This window comes from Leucopleurus acutus (genome assembly GCF_964270905.1).
Source record: "Leucopleurus acutus genome assembly, chromosome: 4".
Taxonomy (NCBI): Eukaryota; Metazoa; Chordata; class Mammalia; order Artiodactyla; family Delphinidae; genus Leucopleurus; species Leucopleurus acutus.
Window position 1 is genome coordinate 86,352,663 of NC_139146.1, and position 21,688 is coordinate 86,374,350.

Consider the following 21,688-nt stretch of genomic DNA (forward strand, 5'->3'; position numbering starts at 1 on the left):
TCTGAGAATTTCTGGGAAAGGTTTGCCTGCTCTTTGGAGAGAGTCACTGAAATAGATACTTTTTCATCTCATGGGACTAAATTATGTGAATGTGAAGTGTGGAAATGTTTTAACTATTTTGCCAGCTTCAGGGAACTGGTTTAAGGATAAATCCAACAAATAGGACAACCCGTTCTGTCTTGCATCATAGAATAGGGTAGAGATTTCTGTAATCTTTGAGGAACTTTTCTACTTCACTGGGCCTTGAACCAAAGATGCTGTAAGTACAGTCAAGGATTTACAGAAATAAGGAAAAATCATTGGGAAGAGGTCATAGATCTGAGTAAAACAGAGGGTGAGTGAGGGTGCAGGATCAATATGGACAAACATCTTGATAAAACAAGTTACATTTCAGCTCAAGAAAAAGTGACACAGGGTTATGCTTTGCACTTGAACTCATCCGACCCAAGTGCTGATGTGGGGAAAAGGTGCTCAGAGCACATTGGAGTTTATAGTAAAAATCTGGTAAAGGGAGAAAAGGGAAGGGAGAAATTTAATGATGTTACATTTAATCTTTACATCCTCTCTCTCCAGTAGGCGCTTCAGACTTTATTGCTAGTATGCAATAAAGTCAGGCTTTGAGCCACATTGTTTTAACTCAGTAGCCCACAATCTTCTGAGAGGAGGAAGGAAGAGCTTATTTCTCCTCTGTTTGGGAATGTGTTTCCTGGTGCAATCTGGCAAAAGAGTCGAGATATGATGTTGATTAGGAATGAAGGAAAAAAATATCAAAATTTTTTTAAAACATTTAAAAATTTTAAATTCATTTAAATTTGTTGTTTAATTGAAGCATAATTGAAATGTAACATTATATTAGTTTGAGGTGTACATGATTTGGTATTTATGTATTGTGAAATTATCACCACAGTAAATTTAGTTAACATCCATCACCACGTGTAAGTTTTTTTCTTGTGATGAGGACTTTTAATATTTACTCTCAACAGTTTTCGCATATGCAATATGATGTTAGCTATAGTCACCATGCTATTAAAATTACATCTCCATGACTTGCTTATTTTGTAATGGGATGTTTGTACCTTTTTTACCCCTTTCAGCCATTTTGCCCACCTCCACCACCTGCCACCTTTGGTAACCACCAACCTATTTTCTGTATAAAATTTTTACTTTAAAGATTTTTCTTTTAGATTCCATCCACATTTAAGTGAAATTGTACAGTATTTGTCTTTGACTTGTTTCACTTAGCATAATGCCCTCAAGGTCCATCTGTGTTGTCAGAAATAGCAAGATTTCATTCTTTTCTTATGGCTGAATAATATTCCATAGTGTGTATGCCACACTTTCTTTATTCAGACATCAATGGACACTCAGGTTATGTCTGCATCTTGGCTATTGTAAATTTGCAATGAACATGGACGTGCATATATCTTCTTGAATTAGTGCTTTCGTTTTCTTTGGGTAAGTACCCAGGAGTGAAATTGCTGGATTGTATGGTAGTTCTATTTTTTAGTTTTTTGAGGAGCCTACACACTGTTCTGCATAGTGGTTGCACAAGTTTGCAATCTCAGCAACAGTACAGGAGGGTTCCCTTTTCTTCATATCCTCACCAACACTTGTTATTTCTTGTCTTTTTGATAATAGCCAATCTAACAGGTGTGAGGTGATATTTTGATTTGCATTTTCCTGATGATTAGTGATCATGAGCACTTTTTCATGAACCTGTTGGCCATCTGTTTCTCTTCTTTGGAAAATAGCTATTCAGAACTTCTACCATTTTTTAATTGGATTTTTTGGGGGTTTTGTTTTTTTGCTATTGAGTTGTATGTTTTTTAATATATTTTGGATATTAACACCTTATATATATGATTTGCAAATATCTTCTCCCATTCTGTAGGCTGCCTTTTCATTTTGTTGATGATTCCCTTTGCTGTGCAGAGGCTTTTTAGTTTGATGTGTAGGCATACTATGGAGATAATTGCAGGTTCAATTCCAGACCACTGTAATAAAGCAAATATCTCAGTAAAACTAGTCACATGAAATTTTTGGTTTCCCGGTGCATTTAAGTTATGTTTACACTATATTATAGTCTATTAGGTGTGCAATAGCAATACATCTAAAAAAACTATGTACCTTTGTTAAAAAACACTTTATTGCTAAAAAATGATAGCCATCATCTGGCAAAAAAAATGTTAACCATCATCTAGCAATGCAAGGTTGCCACAAACCTTCAATTTGTAAAAAAAAAAATGCAGTATCAGTAAAGCACATTAAAGGGTAGTGCAATAAAACAAGGTTGCTTATAGTCTCACTGTTTTTTGTTTTGTTTTGTTTTGTTTTTTTGCGGTACGTGGGCCTCTCACTGTTGTGGCCTCTCCCGTTGAGGAGCACAGGCTCCAGATGCGCAGGCACAGCGGCCATGGCTTACGGGCCCAGCCGCTCCGCGGCATGTGGGATCCTCCCGGACCGGGGCACGAACCCGTGTCCCCTGCATCGGCAGGCGGACTCTCAACCACTGCGCCACCAGGGAAGCCTGTTCTTATTTTTTTCAGGTATATACCCAGGAGAGGAATTGCTGGATCATATTTTTATTGTTTTGAGGAACCTCCATACTGTTTTCCATAGTGGCTGCACCAATTTACATTCCCACCAACAATATACAAGTGTTCCCTTTTCTCCACATCCTCTCCAACATTTGTTATTCATAGACTTTTTGATGCTAGCCATTCTGGCAGGTGTGAGGTGATACCTCACTGTAGTTTTGATTTGCATTTCTCTAATAGTTAGCAATGTTGAGTATATTTTTGAATGCCTGTTAGCCATCTGTACATCTTCTTTGGAAAAAATGTCTATTTGAGACTTGTGCCCATTCTTTGATTGTGTTATTTGTTTTCTTTGATAATGAATTGTATGAGCTGTTTGTGTATTTTGGATATTAACCGCTTGTTAGGTAATTTACAAATATTTTCTCCCATTCTGTAGATTGTATTTTTGTTCTGCCGATGGTTTCCTTTCCTGTGCAAAAGGTTTTATGTTAATTAGGTCATTTGTTTATTGCTGCTTTTATTTCTTTTGCCTTAGGAGACTGATCTAAGAAAATATTGCTGTGATTTATGTCAAAGAGTGTTCTGCCTATGTTCCCTTCTAGGAGTTTTATAGTTTCAGGTCTTATATTTAAACCTTTAAACCATTTTGAGTTCATTTTTGTATAATGTACAGGAATGGTCTAATCTCATTGTTTTTAATGTGGCTGTCCAGTTTTCCCAGCACCACCTGTTGAAGAGACTCTTTTCTCTGTTACATATTCTTGCTAACTTTCTCAGAGATTGACCATAGGTGTGTGGGATTATTTCCAGGCTCTGTATTCTGTTCCATTGATCTATGTGTCTGTTTTTGTGCCAATACCACACTGTTTTCATTACTGTAGCTTTGTCGTATATGTAGTCTGAAGTCTGGAAGAATTATACGTCCAGCTTTGTTCTTTATCCTCAGGACTGCTGTGGCAATTTGGGGTCTTTTGGTGTTCCATATAAATTTTAGTATTATTTGTTCTAGTTCTGTGAAAAATGTCCTAGGTATTTTGATCAGGACTGCACTAAATCTGTAGATAGCTTTGGGTACTAAGGCAGTTTTAATAATACTAATTCTTCCAACCCAAGAGCACAGGATATCGTTCCATTTCTTTGAATCATCTTCAATTTCTTTCATCAATGTTTTATAGTTTTCAGCCTGTAGGTCTTTCACCTCCTTGATTAAGTCTATTCCTAGGTATTTTATTATTTTTATGTGATTTTAAACAGGATTTTTATCTTACTTTCTTCTGACATTTCATTATTATTTTATAGAAATGCAACAGATTTCTTTGTATTGATCTTGTATCCTGCATCCTTGCTGAAATTATTTATTAGTTCTAATAGTTTTTGTGTGGAGACTTTAGTGTTCTCTATATAGGCTATCATGTCATCTGCAAATAGTGACAGTTTTACCTCTTCCCTTCCAATTTGGATACTTTTTATTTACTTTTTGTATCTGATTGCTGTGGTTAGGACTTCAAAAACTATGTTAAATAGAGGCATTGGGAGTGGCATCCTTGTCTTGTTCCTGAATTTAGAGATAAGGTTTTCAGCTTATCACTGTTGAGTAATATGTTTGTTGTGAGTTTGTCATAAATGGCCTTTATTATGTTGAAATATGTTCCCTCTATACCCACTTTGATGAAAGTGTTTGTCATGAATGGATGATGAATTTTATCAGTTGCTTTTTGTGCATCTATTGAGATATTCATGTGATTTTTATCTTTCCTTTTGTTAATGTGGTATATCACATTGATTGATTTACATATGTTGAATCATCCTTGTGACCCTGGAATGAATCCAACTTGATCATGGTGTGTGATTCTTTTTATGTATTGTTGGATTCAGTTTGCTAATATTTTTCGTTAGCTAATATTTTTTTAAGGATTTTTGCATCTATATTCATTAATGATATCCACCTATAATTTTCTTTTTTTATGTTTGACTGGTTTTGGTATCAGGGTAATCGTGGTCTTGTAGAATGAATTTGGGAGTGTTCCCTTCTCTTCACTCTTTTGAAATAGTTTGAGAAGGATAGGTATAAATTCTTTTTTATATGTTTGGTAGAATTCCCCAGTGAAGCCATCTGGTCCTGGACTTTTGTTTCCTGGGAGTCTTTTTAAATTTCAAATTCAATTTCACTTCTAGTTATCGGTCTGTTCAAATTGTCTGTTTCTTTTTGAATCAGTCTTGGCAGGCTATATGCTCCTAGAAACTTGTCCATTTCTTCTAGGTTGTCCAATTTGTTGGCATATAATTGTTCATAGTATTCTTTTATGATTTTTTGAATTTCTGTGGAATTGGTTGTTATTTCTCCTCTTTTATTTCTTCTTTTGTTTTTTCAGGTCCTCTCTTTCTTCTTGGTGGGCTTGGCTAAAGATTAATCAATTTTGTTTAACTTTTCAAAAAACCAGTTCTTGGTTTGATTTTTCTATTGTTTTTTGATGTCTATTTCATTTGTTTCCTCTCTGATGATTATTACTTCCTTCCTTCTGCCAACTTTCAGCTTTCTTTGTTCTTCTAATTCCTTTAGTTGATAGATTAGGTTGTTTGAGATTTTTCTTATTTCTTGAGGAAGGCCTGCATCACTATGAACTTCCCTCTTAGAACTGCTTTTTGTTGCAACCCCTAGATTTTGGAAAGCTGTGTTTCCATTTTTATTTGTCTTGAGGTGTTTTCCTTTTTCCTCTTTGATTTCATTGTTGACCCACATTTTTGGTAGTAACATGTGGTTTGGTCTCCATATGTTTGTTCTTTTCCCAATTTTCTTTCTTTAGCTGATTTCCAGTTTCATGCTACTGTGATCAGAAAAATGCTTGGTATAGTTTCTATCCTCATAAGTTTGTTGATGCTTGTTTTGCGACCTAGTATGTGATCTATATTGGAGAGCATTCCATGTGCACTGGAAAAGAATGTGTATTTCTTATTTTTTTTAGAAGTAATGTCCTGTAGATACCAAGTAAATTCGACTGGTCTATTGTGCCATTTAAGACCACTGTTGCTTTATTGATATTTGTCTGGATGATTGGCCCATTGATGTCAGAGGGGTTTTAAAGTCTCCTGCTATTATAGTACTATTGTCAAGTCCTCCATTTGTGTCTGTTAGTATTTGCTATATATATTTAGGTGCTCCTGTATTGGATGTGTATATGTTAACAAGTATAATATCCTCTTTTTGCTTTCCCTTTATTATTCTGTAATGCCCTTCTTTGTCTTTCATTATGGTCTTTCAAAGTTTATTTTGTCTGATATGAGTATTGCTACCTCTGCTTTCTTGTTGTTTTCATTTACATGAAATATCTTTTCCTACCTCCTCACTTTCAGTCTGTATGTCTTTTGCCCTGAAGTGAGTCTCTGGTAAGGCACCATACTGAAGGCTCTTGTTCTTTTTTTTTTTGGCGGTACACGGGCCTCTCACTGTTGTGGCCTCTTCCGTTGCAGAGCATAGGCTCCGGATGTGCAGGCTCAGCGGCCATGGCTCATGGGCCCAGCCACTCTGCGGCATGTGGGATCTTCCCAGACCGGGGCATGAACCTATGTCCCCTGCATCAGCAGGCGGACTCTCAACCACTGCGCCACCAGGGAAGCCCTCTTTTTCTTTTTTATCCAGTCAGCTGCCCTATGTCTTTTGGTTGGAGCATTTAGTCCATTAACATGTAAAGGAATTTTTGATAGTTATTAATGACTTATTGCCAATCTAAAACTGTTTTCCAGTTGTTTTTGTAGTTTTTTTCTGTTCATTTCTTCTTTTTGTTTTTCTGTTGTGGTTTGATGATTTTATTTCATAGTATGCTTGGGATCCATCTTTTTGATTTTTGTGTATCTATTGTACATTTTTGATTTGTGGTTATCATGGGGTTCATATATGTTAACCCATAATTATATCTACTTTCTTTAAACTAATAGTCATTTAAGTTTAAACACATTCTAAGAGATTAATTTTTTATTCCTCTCCCTCATATTTTGTGTTTTTGATATTATATTTTACATCTTCATGCTTATCCCTTTACTGTTTATGGTAGTTATAGTTGCTTTTGCAATATTTTTTTGTCTTTTAATCTATGTACTGGCTTATTTAAGTGCTCTTCAGGAAAAAAAGGGATCTTCAATCCTTACTTTATATTGGCTGTTTCTACTGTGATTATCCCTTTCCTATAGATTCTTACTTCTTTTTCATTTAGAGAAGACCCATCAACATTTCTTTTTGGGTAGGTTTATTATTGCCAAATTTTTTTAGTTATTGCTTGTCTGAGAAGTTCTTTATCTCTCCTATTTTAAATGACAGTCTTGCTGGGTAGAGTATCCTAGGTTGCAAATTTTTCCCTTTCAGGAATTTGAATAGATCATGCTGCCCCCCTTCTGGCCTGAAAGTTTCTGCAGAGAAATCAGATAATAGCCTTATAGTGATCCTTTTGTATATGACTCTTTGTCTTTCTCTTGCTGCCTTTAGAATTCTCTCTTTATTTTTAACTCTTGTCATTAATTATGATATGTCTTATTCTGGGTCTGTCTGAGTTCATGTTGTTTCAGATCCTCTGTGTTTTCTATACCTGGATGTCTGTTTCCTTCTTTAGATTTGGGAATTTTTCAGCCATAATTTCTTCAAATACATCTCGATAACTTTTCTCTCTCTTTCATCTTCTGGAACCCCTAAAATGCAAATGTTGCATGTTTTATGCTATCCCAAAGATCTCATGTTACTTTATTTTTATTTATTTGTCTTGTGTTCTGATTGGGTGATTTTCATTCTATTTTCTAGATTACTTATGCATTCTTCTGTGTCATTTAGTATTCTATTCATTGCTTCTAGAGTGCTTTTTATCTCAGATATTGAATTATCTATTTTTGTTTGTGTCTTCTTTATATTTTCTAGTTCCCTGTTAAAATGATCTGTGCTTAGATGAATTCTCTTTCCTAATTCAATTAGCATTTTTATTATCAACCGTTTGAATTCATTGTCTGGTAGACTGATTATCTCTGTTTCATTATTTTTTTTCAGGGGTTTTGTCTTGCTCTTTCAATTGAGAGTAGTTCTCTGCCTTTTCATTTTACTTTCTCTGTCTCTGTGAATATAGGTGAAACAGTTACCTTTTGTGGTCCTGAAGTGGTGTTCTTATGTGGAAGCATCCTTATGTAGACCTTGTGTGCCTTTGGTGGGAGGACTGTGTTTGATGTGGATTCCAGTCACACATTTCCTTAGGGTGTGCTGGTAGCTATCACCTTGGTGTAGGGGTTGTGGCTGGTGATGGAGAAGCCTGAGCCTGTGCAGGGTGTGAGGTGGAACTTCCACTCTGCTCAGTGGCCATCTCTACCCTTTCACAGGTGGAGTCTGCTCCCAAGGTGCTGGAGCAGAAGGTTGAGAATCTGGCTGGAGCTGGTTGTGTGTTCCATTTAAGTGTGTGTTTTTCCTCCTCCCTGCACTGGGGTCTTTTCCCCAAAGCAGGGGAGTACTGAAGCAAGTGGGGCTCCTGTGCTTACAGTGGTCTGATGCACTGGTTTTGTAGGCATCTGTGGCTACCTCAGACACAGCTCACATTCACATCTCTTCCCCTGTTGTGGTCACTCCAGATCTAGTGCTAGGTTGTGGCATCAAGTAGGCAGGGCTGGAGCATTTGCTCATCTGGGATTGCATACTTGTGGTCACAGGAGTTCAAGCAGCTGTGCTGCCATCAGAAGTCTGGGCTGCTTATGGGGTGCTGTCTTAGTAAGCACCAACAATGGCCTCCACCATCCCACCTGTAAACACCCCAGGCCCCAGGTCACCTCTGCATCCCAAGATTGAATCTTTTCCCAGTTGGTGGGAAATCTCCCTAGATCCAGGACCAAGCTGTGGTGTGGAGTGGGTGAGGTAGGAGTGTTTGCTTGGCTTGGACTGGGGAGCCCAGTGAGGCAGCAACCACTAGGGCTGACCTCTCTCCGCCCTGTCTGTTGGCAAGCCAGCACCCTTGCATTCCACACGAATGGAGCCCAGGCTTCTCCAGAATTTCTATCTGTCCCAGCAGTTCTCCAAGCAGCCAAGGGAACTTGTCTCCTTCCTGTAGGACCCTAGAACTGGGATGCCCAGTCTGTGACTTGACCCACTCACTTCCCAGGGTGAGTGTCCATCTGTGCAATCTCTCTTTTCCTCTTAGTACCCTCCCAGGGGTATTTGTCCCAGACCGGTGCTTTTTTTCTTGTCCTACTCAATTATGTGTGTATCTTACTTACAGCCTTGGTTTGTAGGAGTTCTGCCACTTTCCAGTTAGTTTTCCATGAGAATTTTTCCACCTGTAGATGTATTTTTGATGTGTTTGTGTGGGGAGGTGAGCTCCACATCATCTTGCTCCACCACCATTTGATCTTCCTCTGATCAGTGATCGTTGATGTTACTATTGCAAAAAGATTATGACTCACTGAAGGCTCAAGATGATTAGTATTTATTACCAATAAGGTGTTTTTAAATAGAGATATGTATATTTTGAAGATGAAATATATTTGACATAAAACATTATGTAATTTAAGTTGTATAATGTATTGATTTGATACATTTATATTCAATATATTGTAATAGGATAGCCATTTTTCATGATAGTTCACACCTCTATCATGTCACATAATTAATTCTTTTTGTGGTTGGAATAATTAAGATGTAGTCTCTTAGCAAGTTTGATGATTATAATATAATATGGTTGTCCATATTCACTGTACTATACCTTAGATCTCTAGGACTTATTTTTCTATGAGATGCAGATCTGTACCCTTAAAAGACATCTCTCCTATTCTCCTGCCCCTCAGCTCCTGGTAACCACCATATTACTCTCTGTTTTTACAAGTTTGACTTTTTTATATTCCACATAAAATGGATATCATCTAGTATTTGTCTTTCTCTGTCTTTTAAAAAAATAAACAAAATGACAATCTTTAGCTAGATTAACTAAGGAAGGAAGAAGACATAAATAAAATTAGAAATGAAAGTGGAGACATTATAACTGATGCTACAGAAATACATACGCTCGTAAGAGACTACTGTGTAGAATTATAGGCCAAAAAATTACATTACCAAGAAGAATGAATAAATTCCTAGAAACATGCAATCTATCAAGACTGAATCAGGAAGAATTAGAAAATCTGGAGAGTCATAATAAGTAAAGATATTGAATCAGTTTCAAAAACCTCTCAACAGAAAACCCCAGGACCAGAAGGCTTCACTGACAAATTCTATGAAATATTTAAAGAATAATTAATGCCAGTTCTTCAAAAACTCTTCCAAAAAAATTAAAGAGGAAAGAGGGAACACTTCCAAACTCATTCTACAAGCCAGTATTACCTTCAATATAAGCCATTATCCAGGATGAATATAAATGCAAAAATTCTCATCCAAATATCAACAAGTCAAATTCAAGAACATATTAAAAGGATTATATACCATGACCAAATGGGATTTATCCCTGGGATGCAAGGATGGTTCAAAGTACCCAAATCAGTAAGTGTAATACATTGCATTAATAGAATGAAATTTAAAATAACTTGATCATCTCAATAAATGTAGAATAATATTTGGCAAGATACAACATCCTTTCCTGATAAAAACCCTCAACATATTGGGTGTAGAAGGAACATACTTCAACATAATAAAGATGTGATATATATAATACACACACACACATGCACACACACACACACAGAACTGAATGTTATTCATCTATGAGAAAGAAGGACATCCTGCCATTTTTTGACAACATGGATGGACTTTGATGGCATTATGCTAAAATTCGTGCTTTCATTCTAATCTTAATTACTCCTATAACTAAATATACATTGTGATATATATTTTGAAAATTGTAATTCTAATTTATATTTTTTTATCCTACAAGAAAACTGTGATCTTATTATAGCTGTTATTTTCCAACTAAACCTCATACTATAGTTGATTTAGTGTAATAAAAAATTCTTTGAGAAAATGATTGTAATGGTGAGATGTGCACATGATAATTTATTTAATTATTGCTTAATTTTGAATATTTACATTACTTCCAGTGTTGGCTTTTATGAATTACTGCCCAAAATATTGTTTTTGCACACCTTGATTAATTTTCTCTGTATGGTTTCTTAGGAGTATACTATCAAGTCAAAGGCTATAGCATTTTTAAGATTCTTGAAGCATTTTGCCAAATGTCTTAATTCTTTAAAAATTACAGAAATTTTCTGAGAACCTAATAATGAATGGAAAAGTTAGTAGCTTGAAGGAATAGTTTCTTTATATAATGAAATCTTCACAATCATTGACGGATTTAAATCTTATTTTGCAACTTAATAGCAACAGCTACTATTACTTATTATTATCATTATCCTACTATTCATCTTTTCTTTGTCCTTATTCCTCTCCTCTTAACCTCCCTTCTTACTAACACTATCACTTTCCTGCAATGAGAACAGGGAAATCTTTCAAAAACTAGGGTTAGATAGCATAGAACTTTCACTAACCTTATCTCAGACTTTGTTGGTGCAAATGGCATTATTTTGTTCTTTTTTATGGCTGAGTAATATTCCATTGTATATATGTACCACATCTTTTATTTTTGGCTGCATTGGTTCTTCCTTGCTGTGCACGGGCTTTCTCTAGTTGTGGTGAGTGGGGGCTACTCTCTGCAGTGCGTGGGCTTCTCATTGTGGTGGCTTCTCTTGTTGTAGAGCATGGGCTCTGGGCATGCGGGCTTCAGTACTTGTGGCTCACAGGCTCTAGAGCACGGACTCAGTAGTTGTGGCACACGGGCTTAGCTGCTCCGTGGCATCTGGGATCTTCCCAGACCAGGGCTTGAACCCATGTCCCCTGCATTGGCAGGCAGATTCTTAACCACTGTGCCACTAGGGAAGCCCTTAAGTCAATTTAAAAGAGATCATACCAATTTAAAATAGATTCGATTCTTGCTTTCCTTCATAAGGAATAGCATCCTATAAACTGAAGAAAATTCTTTGTATTTTTAAACTACAGGAAGTTTTCAGATTCAAGTTGTACAAATTATTTGCTGTTTAGTGTATGTGCAGAGTTTATGGTTCTTATATATGCAGTGTATATTTTCCCTGTGCTCATTCTGTTAGGCAGCTATGATGTTGAGATGTACATCCCTAAGGGAGCTTTACTGAGGTTTTCTGTAGGATTGGTATAGGCAGAAAACACCTATCCTAATAAACTAAATTATCTCTTTTATTCTGCAAGTTGTAAAACCCTGGGATTTCAAATGAGGAATGGTTTAAGTGCTGATGTGAAAGCTAGGAAATGCTGAATTTGGCTCCAAAAATTGTTAGATCATACATTTATATTGTTCAAGAATGGTGTTCTTTTTGGCTAGTGCGCCAGTGAAGAATCTCAATCCTTAGAAAAGAATTTTATCATTTTATCTTGCTGGTCAGATAGCCAAACCTTAAAAAATTCTTAAAATAAAACAATTTTAACTTAAATGTATTAAATTATATTTTATTTAACTTAAATTTTATTACATGTATTAAAATTTTAATTCCCTTTATTTTTCATTTAAAAACTTAAAATTTACTTTTAAACAACTCCTTGGGATATCTACTCTTTAGGACTTTGCTAGATTATATAATCTTGATATATTGGAAAACCAGTTTCTAGTAATTTAGAAATTAGATCCAAGTGACTGGTACACATTGGGTTATTGACAGTATGGAATAGCAACAAAATAACAATAAAGACAATAGGTAATATTTTTTCTGGATCACTAAGTATGTTCCAGAGACATTTTGGGTGTTTCATACATACTAACAGATTTTTTCCCCACAACAATATGAGGTTTGTACTATTATTATAAGAGTTAAGGCGGACATAACTCTATGAACATTGTATTCTAATTTTCCATCATTGTTGCCTGTATCTTGTAACCACCAGCTAAATGGTGTCCCTTTTCACTCTTGCCCCTCTACAATCCAACCCAGTGACTACATCCTGTGTGTGTTTTTTTTTTTATGTGAACATCTCTCTCCCTTTCTTTACCCTTTTAATTTTCTCCCTAATGCTCCTACTAGATGTTTCAAACTCCTTATAATTATCTGTCTCCAACTTACCTCTCCAGCATCATCTGCCTCTTTACTCAAACTCTTCCTTTTTAGGCTAAACTTAGACTTCTTGGAAACTGTCATTACTACTCTACCTGCTTTTCTTTTGTGCCTTCTTCTACCCCTGCCCTATCCTGAACATCTTTCAGATCTTGTCTTAATTATCAATGCCTCAGGGATAATATCTGTGATTCCTGCTGGATGTTTCCTTAGTGTTGTGGTCTTTCCTTATAAAAATTTCACAAAGTTTTTACTACTTGCTGGTATTCTATCTTTCCAGGTAGAGTGTCAGATGGCAGAAACTGTGTCTACACCATTTCTCTGCATATTAGCACTTATTTCTGGAATATGCTAGTCATTTTATAATTATTCTTTTAATTTTTTATAATAATTCTTTTAATGAAGTCTGATGATTTATTATGTATTGAATAATGAAAGTAATAATTTTACTGACATATTCTCAAAGTCTTCCACTTTATTCTGTATTGATAATGAAATTCTGATACTTGCGTTGGTATAGAAATATATGAGTTTCTAATTGGCAAGTCACTTTATCTAGCATCCCACATCTCTCTCACTGTAATTAAATATTCTAAATAAAGAACACAGGATTATTCCTATTGAAAATTCAATGTAAACAAAACAGAATAAATAGGAATAGGTAACCTTAGGCAGGGGTTTGGCTGGTTTGCAGTGGAGGCCTCCAACAAATTCAAAATTTGGTAGCAGTGGGAGAGGAAATTCAAAATCCCAGTATGTTCAAATGAGCCACATTTCAGCTTTCCCCATTGTCTTTAATAATGTAGTCAGTCTTCCTGGAAGGATAAACTAAAACAACAAGAGTTAGATCAAATGAGAATATTGCCATGTGAATATAGTAGGTAGTTTTTGGAAAGGAGCTTGGAATGATATAGCCAAAGATGTTTGAAAGTGTTCTCTAATTAAGCAAATATATATGTATGTGTATAGTGTACACCATATTGATATTGTATCATATCATATCATATAATACAGAAATCGAGCTACACAAGTAGAAACAATTTCCAAATGCTACCTAGATACTTGTGCTACAAATATGTGTGTAACTCTTCAATCTACCTGTCTTCATTTATCAAGGCATTTTATGAGGTTTCTAGTGATTTTTTTTAAGTTAAAAAAAGAAGTTTAGTAATATAGATATATAATTGCTTGGAGAAGTCCTAAGTGCTTCAGTTTGTGTTTTATGACTTCCTGGAGGAGAATCTGTATGAGTAATGGGAAACAGGGTTATACCTTACCCTATAATTTAATATTTTGATAATACTTATGAAATCATTTTATATTTTCATTTCCTTGTTTCACTTATAAGAGACAAAATTCTGTTACTTTATACAAACTCACCTTCCAAGGCACTAGGAAAGTTAGGACTTCATGCTACCAACTAAAAATATGACTTACCTAGTACTTCGCCATAAAACTGATTCCATTTATTCTCATTAAATGTCTGGAACCAAAAGTCAAAATAAAGTGCATATATCATATTTTTGACCCTCTCCGTGAATGTCACGTGATCACTTAATTCTGAAAACGTAGCAGGTACATAGGATGGTGGTAATGGAAGTCTTCCACTATACTTTTCAGCTGAATAGCCAGGAGAGGAGCGGAGACTGTATACTAAAGGTACTTTAAATACCTCAGCCAGCAGCTCACCACAGGGTCCAACAGCATCTGCAAGAACAGCATCACACCTTGATTCATGTAGTTTTGTCATCAGCTTCTTGTTCGAAACAACATCTTTACAGATATTCATAAGCATATCAGAAAGTTCCCAAAATAAACTTCTCAATGATGAAAAATATGTCCACAACGAATTTTTTGCCAGATATGTCCATTTCTCTACCAAATGCTTGATGTTATGCTTCAAATTATCTTTAGTTAAAGACATAGGGAAAGCCCCAAACTTAATAGCAGATGGTTTGTTGGAATCAATAAGAATGGAAGCTGAAGTTGTCAGAACAGTCACCTTATGACCCATCATGACAAGTTCATCCAGGATTGTCTTCATATTCATCCAATGACTGTATTTCATTGGCCGTGCCAGCACCTTTCCACAACTTCCAGAGCTAAAGTAGCAAGTCAGCTGTAGTAGCAGCAGAAGTGAGAGCCATTTCACAGACATCTTGTTCATATGCAGTACTTTTCAAAAATTACATTATCCTTTTGCCATTGCTCATGCTTATATCCAAGGAGAAATCAATCAGGATGTTAAATTATAACTCCTGTGCCTCAAATAACTACATTATATGAATAGTCATAGCTGTGGAAATCAAGTGAAAGGGCAAAGTGTAGAACACTTCATGTTTATACTGGTGTTTAATATTATTTCATCAGTGCTATCACCCATCTAAAAGTCGATGACCTTGCACACACAAATCAGTTATTATGTAAGAGAGAAAAATAGTGTAACAACAGTGACAAGTGAGAGGCTCTTTTGTCTGCAGTCCCCTTGACACAGAATTAGAGATAATGTAACATCAACAGGATGGAGGGTTAGGAGGTTCCAACACTTGTATCCCCCATAAAAGCAACAACAACAAAAAAATAAATGAGCAACTACAAACCAATGTAAATTACTTTGGGAAAGCTCTGGACTACAATGAAGAAGCAGCAGAAACCCTGCAGATTGTAAAAACTGAGGATGGCCCTGTGAAAAAGCTTGGGAAACATTTTACCTCCATCACCTCATCCTCCAGTTCAGAGCAGCTTGGCACCCACAGAAATTCCTTCAAATGGATTTCACCCCATGGGGAGAAGAAGAGCAGGAGAATCCCAGCAAGCTTCACCATCATAGAGGTTTGCAGTATTTGCTACTGAGGACTTCCACAGTCTTCACCAACACTGATTACAGCAGACACAGAGCTGCCCAGAGTCCCTGCTTCTGTGTCTTTCCTGAGGCTGGAAATGTTGCTATGGTGAGATCTGACACTTGGGGCCCCATCACTCTGGTACTTTGCTTTCCCTGGTTGAGTTGTCACAATGCCTGACTATCTATGAGACTGGAGCTCCTGCTCTGTGCCCTGCCCTCAGGTATTAAGTCAGTACTTTGTCTTGCCATAACTGGGGCAATGCTGCTATTGCTTGGACTTCACTGTGTATTCCTAGTTGTGGCTTTGACTGGTCATTACCTAGGCTGAGCTGCTGAGCTACCCACCATTCCTGGAGCCTAAGTCATGGCTTTAACCTATCATTGCTGGGGCTAAAATGCTGCTACTTTGTACCTCACCCTGGGTCAGGGTTCTGATCCACAATTACCACGGCCACACTGCTGGGGCTCTGCACCCCAGCCCATGGGTCCTGACTTGCGACTTTAACAGGCCATTGCTGGGCACACGCTGCTGCTGCTCTGTGACTTCCACTAGGGCCAGAATTGGAATCTTGGCCCACCATTTCCAGGCTGTGCAGCTACAGGACCCTGGACCCTTGGACCTAAGCCATTGTAGAACCCTGTCATCTCAGGGCCTGTAACACTGCTGCATCCCAGTCACCACCCCCCCCAATATATTAACTATATGTCAAATGCCTAGGACTACAACTATATACATGTTTTACATGCTTGCTTTTTATATTTATTAAGAGAAGAAAGAAGACATATGCATTTATACTGTCATATAAATACTTATCTCACCAGTTCTTTCTGTTTTATCATGGTGATTAGAAATTGCAATCTGGGTTTACTTCCTTCAGTTTGAAGACTTTCTTTTAGTTTTTCCTATAAGGCAGATTTCCAAGCAATGAATTTTTTGGGGGGGAGTGGAGGGAGAGAAATATCTGTATTTTGCCCTCATTTTTGAAAGATAGTTTTGTTTGATATAGAACTTTTGGTTGACAGTTTTGTCTTTCAGCGCTTTGAATATGTCATCCCACTGCCATAGAGCTTCCATTGTTTCTAATGAGATATAAGTGATGTCTTATTGGAGTTCCCTTGTGTGGATAAATTACTTTCTTTTAGTGCTTCAAGATTTTCTGTCTTTAGCTTTCAACATTTCATTAAGTCTGTGTATGGCTCTCCTATGTTTATCGTACTTGGACTTGGTTGAACAATTGGGATACATAGGTTAATGCTTTTCATCATATTTGGGATGTTCTCAGGCATTATTTTTAAAAATATTTTGCTCCGCTCCTTTTTCTCTGACACTCCCGTTTTGTGTATGTTACTGTGCTTAATTATGTCCCACAATTCTCAACCCCTCAGTTCATTTATCTTCATTCTTTTTTCTCTCTGTTCTTTGAGGTGTATTATCTTATTGATCTATCTTCAAGTTTGCAGGGGTTTTTTTTTAAATTTATTTTTGTCTGTGTTGGATCTTTGTTGCTGTGTGTGGACTCTCTCTAGTTGCAGTCAGTGGGGTCTATTCTTCATTGTGGTGCACGGGCTTTTCACTGTGGTGGCTTCTCCTGTTGCAGAGCACAGGCTCTAAGTGTGTGGCCTCAGGAGTTGTGGTGTGCAGGCTCAGTAGTTGTCATGCACGGGCTTGTTGCTCCACGGCACGTGGGGTCTTCCTGGACCAGAGCTCAAACCCATGTCCCCTGTATTGGCAGGTGGATTCATAACCACTGCGCCACCAGGGAAGTCCCTTGCAGGCTTTTTTGTTTTGTTTTGTTTTTAAAGTTCAGCAGGATTTTTTTTTTTTTGATAGACATTGATGATCTGATTTTTAAATTCATATGGAAAGGAAAAGGACCTAGAATAACCAAAGTTGTATATCAAACTTTAAAAAGGAAAACAAAGTTGAAGGACTAACATTACCTGATTTCAGGAGTTATTGTAAAGCTATGTAATCAAGAGAGTATGGTACTAGTGCAAAGACAGACAAATAGATCAGCGGAATAGAATAGCAAGTCCAGAAACTAACCCACACACATATGGCACACATATATGGACAAATGATTTTTGACAAAGGTGTAAAGACAATTTAGTGGAGAAAGGATAACCTTTCAACAAGTGGTGCTGGCATAAAAGGATAGGCATGTGCCAAAAAAAAAAAAAAAACCAAAAAAATAAACCAAAACAAGAACTTCAAACCATACCTTGTACCATACACAAAAATTAACTTAAAATGGATCATGAAATCAAATGCAAAATCTACAACTAGGGCTTCCCTGGTGGCACAGTGGTTGAGAGTCCACCTGCCGATGCAGGGGATGCGGGTTCGTGCGCTGGTCCGGGAGGATCCCACATGCCTCAGAGCGGCTGGGCCCATGGGCCATGGCCGCTGGTCCTGTGCGTCCGGAGCCTGTGCTCCACAGCGGGAGGGGCTGTGGCATTGAGAAGCCCAGTACCGCTAAAAAAAAAAAAAAAAAAAAATCTACAACTATAAAACTCCTAGGAGAAAACTTTCATGGCCTTGAGTTGGGCAAAAATTTCTTAAATATGACACCAAAAGCATGGTCCAGAAAAGGAAAAACTGATCAACTGGACTTTATCAAAGTTAAAACTTATCTTTGAAAGATACTTTTAAAAGAATGAAAGACAAGCCACAGACTTAGAGAAAGTATTTGCAAATCATATGTGTGATAAAGGACTTGTATCAAGAATACGTAAATAACTCTTAGAACGCAATTAGAAAACAAAAATATCATTTGTAAATCAGGCAGAGGAGTTGAACAAATACATCAGTAAGGAAGATATATGGTGGTAAATAAGGCACAAGAAAAGATGCTTAACATTATTAGTCATTAGGGAAATGCAAATTAAAACCTTGAGATACCACTATACACCTTTTTTTTTTTTTTTTGCGGTACGTGGGCCTCTCACTGTTGTGGCCTCTCCCGTTGCGGAGCACGGGCTCCGGACACGCAGGCTCAGCAGCCATGGCTCACGGGCCCTGCCACTCCGTGGCATATGGGATCTTCCCGGACCAGGGCATGAACCCGTGTCCCCTGCATCGGCAGGCGAACTCTCAACCACTGTGCCACCAGGGAAACCCTACACCTATTTTTTTTTCTTTCGTAGTTACATGTTTTATTAATCACGTCTGAGAAAAGTCACTGATTTTCATTTTGTACAGCATTATCTTGTAAGGACAAGATACAGTAACAACTTCCAAGTTTTTGCATATCAGAGCTGAAACTGAAAACATCTCCATAATTGAATTTTCACTTCTTATTTGTAATAAGTTTATCCTTAGGAGGATACTTCATAGTGTTTGATCACAGATGAGTTTGGACATTGCTATCACTCAATAATGTTAAGCATCTGTCAGGTTCTCTCCTATACTATATATTAATTTTTTCTCCGTTAAGCAAATATTTATTGGCGGTCTGTGGGAATAAGATACATTTAGGTCCTCTTTTCTTGGTATATTCACAAAAGCCTCTGAAACTAAATTTCCAAGTCAGGCCATACTAAGCCATGGCATAGTAAGTTTTCATCATTAACAGTTTTTTTTTTTTATTCAAACAGCAAGTCACAAAAATTATAATCATCCTCAGCAGTTCACTCAGTCCCATGTAATTAATTTTTTTATCTTGATCTTTTGTTAGCACTTTTATGAATTCATCAGTTTTCCATTAGAGTTCAGAAAATGCTTATTCATTCAGTTCAGCAGTACAGTCAGTTACCAGAAACCTGTGCTTGTCAGAGTCTTTTCCATGAATTCCTAGAAGATGAAACACTTTTATAGGAACATTTTTGCAAAAGCATCAGAGTACACCCAGAACTGTCTGTAAATGACAAAAGACTTAAAAATGACCACAGTTAAAGATTTGATGAAAGTTCATAATAATGCAATTGACAAGGAAATTTAGTTATTTCTGAGATATACATTTTAAAATAATAACTAGAATTATGACTGCTAATATTATACCAGAATATATAAGATTTTTAGGAATTTCATGTAATGTCTGAAACATTTATATTAACATATTTCCATACAAATAACCCAAAGGAAGTTTAGTATTAGTTGTTTTGTTTTTAATTTTTGAATTTTATTTTATTTATTTTTTATATAGCAGGTTCTTATTAGTCATCAATTTTATACACATCAGTGTATACATGTCAATCCCAATCACCCAATTCATCTCACCACCATCCCCACCCCACCCCCCGCGGCTTTCCCGCCTTGGTGTCCATATATTTGTTCTCTACATCTGTGTCTCAACTACTGCCCAGCAAACCGGTTCATCTGTACCATTTTTCTAGGTTCCACATACATGCGTCAATATACGATATTTGTTTTTCTCTTTCTTACTTATTTCACTCTGTATGACAGTCTCTAGATCCATCCACGTCTCAACAAATGACCCAATTTCGTTCCTTTTTATGGCTGAGTAATATTCCATTGTATATATGTACCACATCTTCTTTATCCATTTGTCTGTCGATGGGCATCTAGGTTGCTTCCATGACCTGGCTATTGTAAATAGTGCTGCAATGAACATTGGGGTGCATGTGTCTTTTTGAATTATGGTTTTCTTTGGGTATATGCCCAGTAGTGGGATTACTGGATCATATGGTAATTCTATTTTTAGTTTTTTAAGGAACCTCCATACTGTTCTCCATAGTGGCTGTATCAATTTACATTCCCACCAACAGTGCAAGAGGGTTCCCTTTTCTCCACACCCTCTCCAGCATTTGTTGTTTCTAGATTTTCTGGTGAAGCCCATTCTAACTGGTGTGAGGTGATACCTCATTGTAGCTTTGATTTGCATTTATCTAATAATTAGTGATGGTGAGCAGCTTTTCATGTGCTTCTTGGCCATGTGTATGTCTTCTTTGAAGAAATGTTTATTTAGGTCTTCCGCCCATTTTTGGATTGCATTGTTTGTTTCTTTAATATTGAGCTGCATGAGCTGTTTATATATTTTGGAGATTAATCCTTTGTCCGTTGATTCGTTGGCAATTATTTTCTCCCATTCTGAAGGTTGTCTTTTCGTCTAGTTTATGGTTTCCTTTGCTGTGCAAAAGCTTTAAAGTTTCATTAGGTCTCATTTGTTTATTTTTGTTTTTATTTCCTTACTCTAGGAGGTGGATCAAAAAAGATCTTGTGATTTATGTCAAGGAGTGTTCTTCCTATGTTTTCCTCTAAGAGTTTTATAGTGTCCAGTTTTACACTTAGGTCTCTAATCCATTTAGGGTTTATTTTTGTGTATGGTGTTAGGGAGTGTTCTAATTTCATTCTTTTACATGTGGCTGTCCAGTTTTCCCAGCACCACTTATTGCATATCCTTGTATGTCCTTGCTTCCTTTGTCATAGAGTAGTTGACCACAAGTGCGTGGGTTTATCTCCGGGTTTTTTATCCTGTACCATTGATCTATATTTCATATATCTATATTTTTGTGCCAGTACCATATTGTCTTGATTACTGTAGCTTTGTAGTATAGTGTGAAGTCAGGGAGTCTGATTCCTCCACCTCTGTGTTTTTCCCCTCAAAACCGCTTTGGCTATTCAGAGTCTTTTGTGCCTCCATACAAATTTTAAGATTTTTTGTTCTAGTTCCATAAAAAATGCCATTGGTAATTTGGTAGGGATTGCATTGAATCTATATACTGCTTTGGGTAGTATACTCATTTTAATAATGTTGATTCTTCCAGTCCAAGAACATGGTATATATTGGTATCATCTTTAATTTCTTTCATCAGTGTCTTATAGTTCTCTGCATATAGGTCTTTTGTATCCCTAGGTAGGTTTATTCCTAGGTATTTTATTCTTTTTGTTGCAATGGTAAATGAGATTGTTTCCTTAATTTCTCTTTCAAATTTTTCATCATTAGTGTATAGGAATGCAAGAGATTTCTGTGCATTAATTTTGTATCCTGCAACTTTACCAAATTCATTGATTAGCTCTAGTAGTTTTCTGGTGGCATCTTTAGGATTCTCTATGCATAGTATCATGTCATCTACAAACAGTGACAGTTTTACTTCTTCTTTTCCAATTTGTATTCCTTTTATTTCTTTTTCTTCTCTGATTGCCATGGCTAGCACTTCCAAAACTCTGTTGAATAATAGTGGTGAGAGTGCACATCCTTGTCTTGTTCCTGATCTTAGTGGAAATGCTTTCAGTTTTTCACCATTGAGAATGATGTTTGCT

At 36.7% G+C, this 21,688-nt stretch overlaps 1 pseudogene across 1 annotated transcript; it reads right to left on the reverse strand.

The window, feature by feature from the left end:
• Positions 1–10,934: 10,934 nt before the first annotated feature.
• On the reverse strand, positions 10,935–14,790 carry LOC309961127 (UDP-glucuronosyltransferase 2B4-like; annotated as a pseudogene). Its single transcript has 3 exons — positions 14,058–14,790; positions 13,287–13,435; positions 10,935–10,967 (listed from the first exon to the last, which is right to left on the reverse strand). The product of its transcript is annotated as a UDP-glucuronosyltransferase 2B4-like (transcript).
• Between the last annotated feature and the right edge of the window lie 6,898 nt (positions 14,791–21,688).